Here is a 7,979-nt window from a genome sequence, read left to right as displayed (position 1 = left end):
GAGCGCCAAAGTGTCCACTAGAGTGTCTCCTGTAGTTCCTCCAGAGTCCACTAGAGTGTGTCTCCTGTAGTTCCTCCAGAGTCCACTAGAGTGTGTCTCCTGCAGTTCCTCCAGAGTCCACTAGAGTGTGTCTCCTGCAGTTCCTCCAGAGTCCACTAGAGTGTGTCTCCTGTAGTTCCTCCAGAGTCCACTAGAGTGTCTCCTGCAGTTCCTCCAGAGTCCACTAGAGTGTGTCTCCTCTAGTTCCTCCAGAGTCCACTAGAGTGTCTCCTGCAGTTCCTCCAGAGTCCACTAGAGTGTCTCCTGCAGTTCCTCCAGAGTCCACTAGAGTGTCTCCTGCAGTTCCTCCAGAGTCCACTAGTGTGTCTCCTGCAGTTCCTCCAGTGTCCACTAGTGTGTCTCCTGTAGTTCCTCCAGAGTCCACTAGTGTGTCTCCTGTAGTTCCTCCAGAGTCCACTAGAGTGTCTCCTGCAGTTCCTCCAAAGTCCACTAGAGTGTGTCTTCTGCAGTTCCTCCAGAGTCCACTAGAGTGTGTCTCCTGCAGTTCCTCCAGAGTCCACTAGTGTGTCTCCTGTAGTTCCTCCAGAGTCCACTAGAGTGTCTCCTGCAGTTCCTCCAGAGTCCACTAGAGAGTGTCTCCTGTAGTTCCTCCAGAGTCCACTAGAGTGTGTCTCCTGTAGTTCCTCCAAAGTCCACTTGTGTGTGTCTCCTGTAGTTCCTCCAGAGTCCACTAGAGTGTCTCCTGCAGTTCCTCCAGAGTCCACTAGAGTGTGTCTCCTCTAGTTCCTCCAGAGTCCACTAGAGTGTCTCCTGCAGTTCCTCCAGAGTCCACTAGAGTGTCTCCTGCAGTTCCTCCAGAGTCCACCAGAGTGTCTCCTGCAGTTCCTCCAGAGTCCACTAGTGTGTCTCCTGCAGTTCCTCCAGTGTCCACTAGTGTGTCTCCTGTAGTTCCTCCAGAGTCCACTAGTGTGTCTCCTGTAGTTCCTCCAGAGTCCACTAGAGTGTCTCCTGCAGTTCCTCCAGAGTCCACTAGAGTGTGTCTTCTGCAGTTCCTCCAGAGTCCACTAGAGTGTGTCTCCTGCAGTTCCTCCAGAGTCCACTAGTGTGTCTCCTGTAGTTCCTCCAGAGTCCACTAGAGTGTCTCCTGCAGTTCCTCCAGAGTCCACTAGTGTGTCTCCTGTAGTTCCTCCAGAGTCCACTAGAGTGTCTCCTGCAGTTCCTCCAGAGTCCACTAGAGTGTGTCTTCTGCAGTTCCTCCAGAGTCCACTAGAGTGTGTCTCCTGCAGTTCCTCCAGAGTCCACTAGAGTGTGTCTCCTGTAGTTCCTCCAGAGTCCACTTGTGTGTGTCTCCTGTAGTTCCTCCAGAGTCCACTAGAGTGTGTCTCCTAGTGTGACGACATCGAAAGGAAGGGAAGGCCTGACACCGAGTGACATCACACAGAGTGACATCACACAGAGTGACATCACACCGAGTGACGCCACACCAAGTGACATCACACCGAGTGACATCACACAGAGTGACATCACACAGAGTGTGTGTGTGTGTGTGTGTGTGTGTGTGTGTGTGTGTGTGTGTGTGTGTGTGTGTGTGTGTGTGTGTGTGTGTGTGTGTGTGTGTGTATACCTCCTGTGCTGTAGGATGAGGGGTGGCGACCAGTTGTGGTTCCGCTGCGTTCTTCACCACATCGAAGAAAGAAACTCCAGATTCTGCGACCAGGCCTGAAACACACACATCGACCAATCAGAGGCCTGTCCATCACCAACCAATCAGAGCATCAGGTTGGTACAGCTACCATCTGAAGATGCTAAACACTAAAGGTGAGTGTTCAATATTTAGAGGTGTGCCTTGTTTCAGTATTTAGCCGTGTTTGAAATACAGAGTGAAAAAAACACTTGTTAACCAATCAGAGCGGAGACCTCGTTAAGAGCATGAAATCAATAACTACAGGAAACCAATCATAACTGCATGATTCCAATCAGTTTGTTAGTCCATCTCTGTGTTCAGCCTTTCAGCTCCACGGCTGCTGATTGATCTCAGCAGAGCTCGTTAACCAATCACAGGGCTCGTTAAGAGTCTGATTAGTGCACAGGTACAGAGCTCATTAAGCAAACAATAAGGCACAGGTGTTCACCGGCTTCTCAGTAACACACATTTATGTATGTTACATTTAGACTCAACACACACACACACACACACACACACACACACACACACACACACACACACACACACACACACACAGCTGTATACACTGTACAGAAGGTCAGGACAGTGCTGAGAAAGCTTATGAGCTCAGCAGAAAACACACACACACACACACACACACACACACACACACACACAGGTCAGGCAGACGTCCTGCTGTCTCTGAGGACTCTGTGTCGTGACCTCACCGGAGCAAAGGATCATGGGACTCACACACCATGTCTGTTTTTTTCCCATGATGCTCTGGGTGTAATCAGTTACCAAGGGGCGAGGTGACCTGCAGAGTCAAACCTTTTCAACCTTCTCACACTGCAGGACACACACACACACACACACACACACACACACACACACACACACACACACACACACAGAGAGTTCAATTATGCAAATTAAGCAATGACATCATTAAGCGACTTTCAGGACAGCCAATCACTGCTGTCCTCACTGAGGAGTTTACAACACTGACTGGAGGCTGGTTTTAGTGCTGGCAGCTCTAACCCTGGACTTCCACCAGATCCGTGTCCGGTCCATCTCTGGTCCGTCAACACCCTGATCGGAGCAGGACCTCCGGACAGCTGGACTCATGTGACCGAGGTTTCCCCTTGGTAATCACTGAATCAAGGATTCTCCTCCTCCTCCTCTCCTCATCCATGTTGTCTTTCTGGTCCTCTGAAAACCTCTGACCTGGCACAAATAGAAGTCTTGTGTATCTGATCCGGAGGACTCCGACCTGCTGGATCAGAGACACAGCCGGAACGCAACGGAGCGGATCCAGTGGAAGTTAACACGTTGACTAGAATAGAAACCTGACGGATCTGGAGCTGTGACGGATCGGAGACGGACCGGAGGGTCCTGTGCTAAACACCCTCCGAGTCTGCGCTCACAACATCTGGATCCCCGACCAAATCAAGAGGGGGCGGGGCTTCTGTTAACAGTTACCAAGCAAAGATCTGCTGCTAACACCAAAACACCCTGAAAGCATCAGGGAGGATCATTAGATCCTGACAGGGCGAGCAGAGCTGAACTCTTTCATTACAAAGAGATGAAGTTTGAATAAATGACACAGTCCATGAAGGTTCCCGCTGCTATCAAGGACCTTTCAGGGTTAGTTCCTGGAACTCAATACGACTTCAGACATGTTAAAGACATGATGTTTAACCTCTCTGCCTCTGTATCTGTTTATCATCAGTGTGTTCAGTATGTTAGTACAGACAGCTTCCCTCACACGCCTGTGTCTTCATCATCTCTCCTGCTCCATGATATCGTCCCTATCAGACCCTGTCCCTGTGTGGTTCTCTTAGTCCCTTCCTCTGTCGGTCCTCATAGAACTGACTCCATGGTAAATAAAGACTCTCCCTGGCTGATCTCCTGAGTCGAAATAAAGATACACTCAAAGATGTTTCAGACTCAGTTCCTCCTAAGGTTCCTGGTCTCTGGAGGGAGTTCCTGGTCTCTGGAGGGAGTTCCTGGTCTCTGGAGGGAGTTCCTGCGGTGGAAAGGCAGCGTTCATGCTGCAGGTTTCCGTCCTCGCAGAGACTCCCTGGGCTCTGAGTGCCTCTGTAACTCTGAGGAAAGGATTGCAGCTCCTCTGCAACATAAACCCGTGACGAGGATTTCTGTGCATCCTCAGTAATAGCATGAAGGACCGCTTACCTCCCCCGACCCTCCACCCTGAGGACGCCGCTGCAGCCGCTAAATGAATCAGCGCTGGTTATGAACATCAGGAGGATTGCATTATGTCTTTCTGAGCCCACGTAACTGCCGTCAGATATTGAGACAGGCTGAGGCCGGGGGGCTTTAAAGCCAACAGAGCTGCTGTTAGAAACCCATCAGACTCCTCCTGCATACTGATCTGATGATGTCACACGGAGAGTCCTCGCCAGCACAGGATGTTCGCTATCTCGCAGCGCTCGCTTCAAGGTGGAGCTGGGGCCGAGCCGAGCCGGGCCCTTGTTTCCTTCCTTCTTTCCTTTCTTTCTGTCCTTTTTTCTCTTTTTCTTTCTTGGTTCTTGTTTTTTTTTATCCTTTCATTTCTTTCCGCTGTCATGTTTTTTCTCTCCATCCCCTCTTCTTTCCTCACTACCTTTCCTTCTTTCCTCCCTACCTTTCCTTCTTTCCTCCCTACCTTTCCTTCTTTCCTCCCTACCTTTCCTTCTTTCCTCCCTACCTTTCCTTCTTTCCTCCCTACCTTCCTTCTTTCCTCCCTACCTTTCCTTCTATCCTCACTACCTTTCCTTCTTTCCTCCCTACCTTTCCTTCTTTCCTCCCTACCTTTCCTTCTTTCCTCCCTACCTTTCCTTCTATCCTCACTACCTTTCCTTCTTTCCTCCCTACCTTTCCTTCTTTCCTCCCTACCTTTCCTTCTTTCCTCCCTACCTTTCCTTTCTTCCCTACCTTTCCTTCTATCCTCACTACCTTTCCTTCTTTCCTCACTACCTTTCCTTCTTTCCTCCCTACCTTTCCTTCTTTCCTCCCTACCTTTCCTTCTTTCCTCACTACCTTTCCTTCTTTCCTCCCTACCTTTTCTTCTATCCTCACTACCTTTCCTTCTTTCCTCACTACCTTTCCTTCTATCCTCACTACCTTTCCTTCTTTCCTCCCTACCTTTCCTTCTTTCCTCCCTACCTTTCCTTCTATCCTCCCTACCTTTCCTTCTTTCCTCCCTACCTTTCCTTCTTTCCTCCCTACCTTTCCTTCTTTCCTCCCTACCTTTCCTTCTATCCTCACTACCTTTCCTTCTTTCCTCCCTACCTTTCCTTCTTTCCTCCCTACCTTTCCTTCTATCCTCACTACCTTTCCTTCTTTCCTCACTACCTTTCCTTCTATCCTCACTACCTTTCCTTCTTTCCTCCCTACCTTTCCTTCTTTCCTCCCTACCTTTCCTTCTATCCTCCCTTCCTTTCCTTCTTTCCTCACTACCTTTCCTTCTTTCCTCCCTACCTTTCCTTCTTTCCTCCCTACCTTTCCTTCTTTCTTCCCTACCTTTCCTTCTATCCTCACTACCTTTCCTTCTTTCCTCCCTACCTTTCCTTCTTTCCTCACTACCTTTCCTTCTATCCTCCCTACCTTTCCTTCTATCCTCACTACCTTTCCTTCTTTCCTCCCTACCTTTCCTTCTTTCCTCCCTACCTTTCCTTCTTTCCTCCCTACCTTTCCTTCTATCCTCACTACCTTTCCTTCTTTCCTCACTACCTTTCCTTCTATCCTCACTACCTTTCCTTCTTTCCTCCCTACCTTTCCTTCTTTCCTCCCTACCTTTCCTTCTTTCCTCACTACCTTTCCTTCTATCCTCACTACCTTTCCTTCTTTCCTCCCTACCTTTCCTTCTTTCCTCCCTACCTTTCCTTCTATCCTCACTACCTTTCCTTCTTTCCTCACTACCTTTCCTTCTTTCCTCCCTACCTTTCCTTCTTTCCTCCCTACCTTTCCTTCTTTCCTCCCTACCTTTCCTTCTTTCCTCCCTACCTTTCCTTCTTTCCTCACTACCTTTCCTTCTTTCCTCCCTACCTTTCCTTCTTTCCTCACTACCTTTCCTTCTTTCCTCCCTACCTTTCCTTCTTTCCTCCCTACCTTTCCTTCTTTCCTCCCTACCTTTCCTTCTTTCCTCCCTACCTTTCCTTCTATCCTCACTACCTTTCCTTCTTTCCTCCCTACCTTTCCTTCTTTCCTCCCTACCTTTTCTTCTATCCTCACTACCTTTCCTTCTTTCCTCACTACCTTTCCTTCTTTCCTCCCTACCTTTCCTTCTTTCCTCCCTACCTTTCCTTCTATCCTCACTACCTTTCCTTCTTTCCTCCCTACCTTTCCTTCTTTCCTCCCTACCATTTCTTCTATCCTCACTACCTTTCCTTCTTTCCTCACTACCTTTCCTTCTATCCTCACTACCTTTCCTTCTTTCCTCCCTACCTTTCCTTCTATCCTCACTACCTTTCCTTCTTTCCTCACTACCTTTCCTTCTTTCCTCCCTACCTTTCCTTCTTTCCTCCCTACCTTTCCTTCTTTCCTCCCTACCTTTCCTTCTATCCTCACTACCTTTCCTTCTTTCCTCCCTACCTTTCCTTCTTTCCTCCCTACCTTTCCTTCTTTCCTCACTACCTTTCCTTCTTTCCTCCCTACCTTTCCTTCTTTCCTCCCTACCTTTCCTTCTATCCTCACTACCTTTCCTTCTTTCCTCCCTACCTTTCCTTCTTTCCTCCCTACCTTTCCTTCTTTCCTCCCTACCTTTTCTTCTATCCTCACTACCCTTTCCCTTCTTTTCCTCACTACCTTTCCTCTTTTCCTCCCTACCTTTCTTCTTTCCTCCACTACTTCCTCTTTCCTCCCTACCTTTCCTTCTATCCTACTACCTTCCTTCTTTCCTCCCTACCTTCCTTTCTTCCTCCCTACCTTTCCCTTCTTTCCCTCCCTACCTTTCCCTTCTTTCTTCCCCTACCTTTCTTCTATCCTCATACCCTTTCCTTCTTTCCTCCCTACCTTTCCTTCTTTCCTCCCTACCTTTTCCTTCTATCCTCACTACCTTTCCTTCTTTCCTCACTACCTTTTCCTTTCTATCCTCACACCTTTTCTTCTTTCCTCCCCTACTTTCTCTTTCCTCCCTACCTTTCCTTCTATCCTCCTTCCTTTCCTTCTTTCTACACTACCTTTCCTTCTTTCCTCCCTACCTTTCCTTCTTTCCTCCCTACCTTTCCCTTCTTTCTCTCCCTACCTTTCTTCTATCCTCACTACCTTTCTTCTTCTCCCTACCTTTCCTTCTTTCCTCCCTACCTTTCCTTCTTTCCTCCCTACCTTTCCTTCTATCCTCACTACCTTTCCCTCTATCCTCACTACCTTCATTCCTTCCTTTTTCTAAAGTTACAGTGTGTGTGTGTGTGTGTGTGTGTGTGTGTGTGTGTGTGTGTGTGTGTGTGTGTGTGTGTGTGTGTGTTACCGTGCAGAGCTCTATAGGCTGATCCCAGGCAGGCTGAGTTGGACAGATCGATGGTGTAAACTGGAGCGTTGAAAACGTCAGAGAGAACCTGAGACAGACAAACATCTGCAGGTGACACACTGACACAAACAACAACAACAACAACATCATGTGATCATGTGATCATGTGATCCTGTGATCATGTGATCCTGTGATCATGTGATCATGTGATCCTGTGATCCTGTGATCCTGTGATCATGTGATCATGTGATCATGTGATCCTGTGATCATGTGATCATGTGATTATGTGATCCTGTGATCATGTGATCCTGTGATCCTGTGATCATGTGATCATGTGATCCTGTGATCCTGTGATCATGTGATCCTGTGATCATGTGATCATGTGATCCTGTGATCATGTGATCATGTGATCATGTGATCCTGTGATCATGTGATCATGTGATTATGTGATCCTGTGATCATGTGATCATGTGATCCTGTGATCATGTGATCATGTGATCATGTGATCATGTGATCATGTAAACATGTGATCATGTGATCATGTAAACATGTGATCATGTAAACATGTGATCATGTGATCATGTAAACATGTGATCATGTGATCACAGGATCACATGATCACAGACTCATGTGATCCTGTGATCCTGTGATCACGTGATCATGTGATCCTGTGATCATGTGATCATGTGATCACAGACTCATGTGATCCTGTGATCATGTGATCATGTGATCACAGACTCATGTGATCCTGTGATCCTGTGATCATGTGATCCTGTGATCATGTGATCATGTGATCACAGACTCATGTGATCCTGTGATCATGTGATCCTGTGATCCTGTGAT

Source organism: Notolabrus celidotus, unplaced genomic scaffold (genome assembly GCF_009762535.1).
Source record: "Notolabrus celidotus isolate fNotCel1 unplaced genomic scaffold, fNotCel1.pri scaffold_357_arrow_ctg1, whole genome shotgun sequence".
Lineage (NCBI taxonomy): Eukaryota > Metazoa > Chordata > Actinopteri > Labriformes > Labridae > Notolabrus > Notolabrus celidotus.
Note: the sequence above shows the minus strand (reverse complement) of the source record.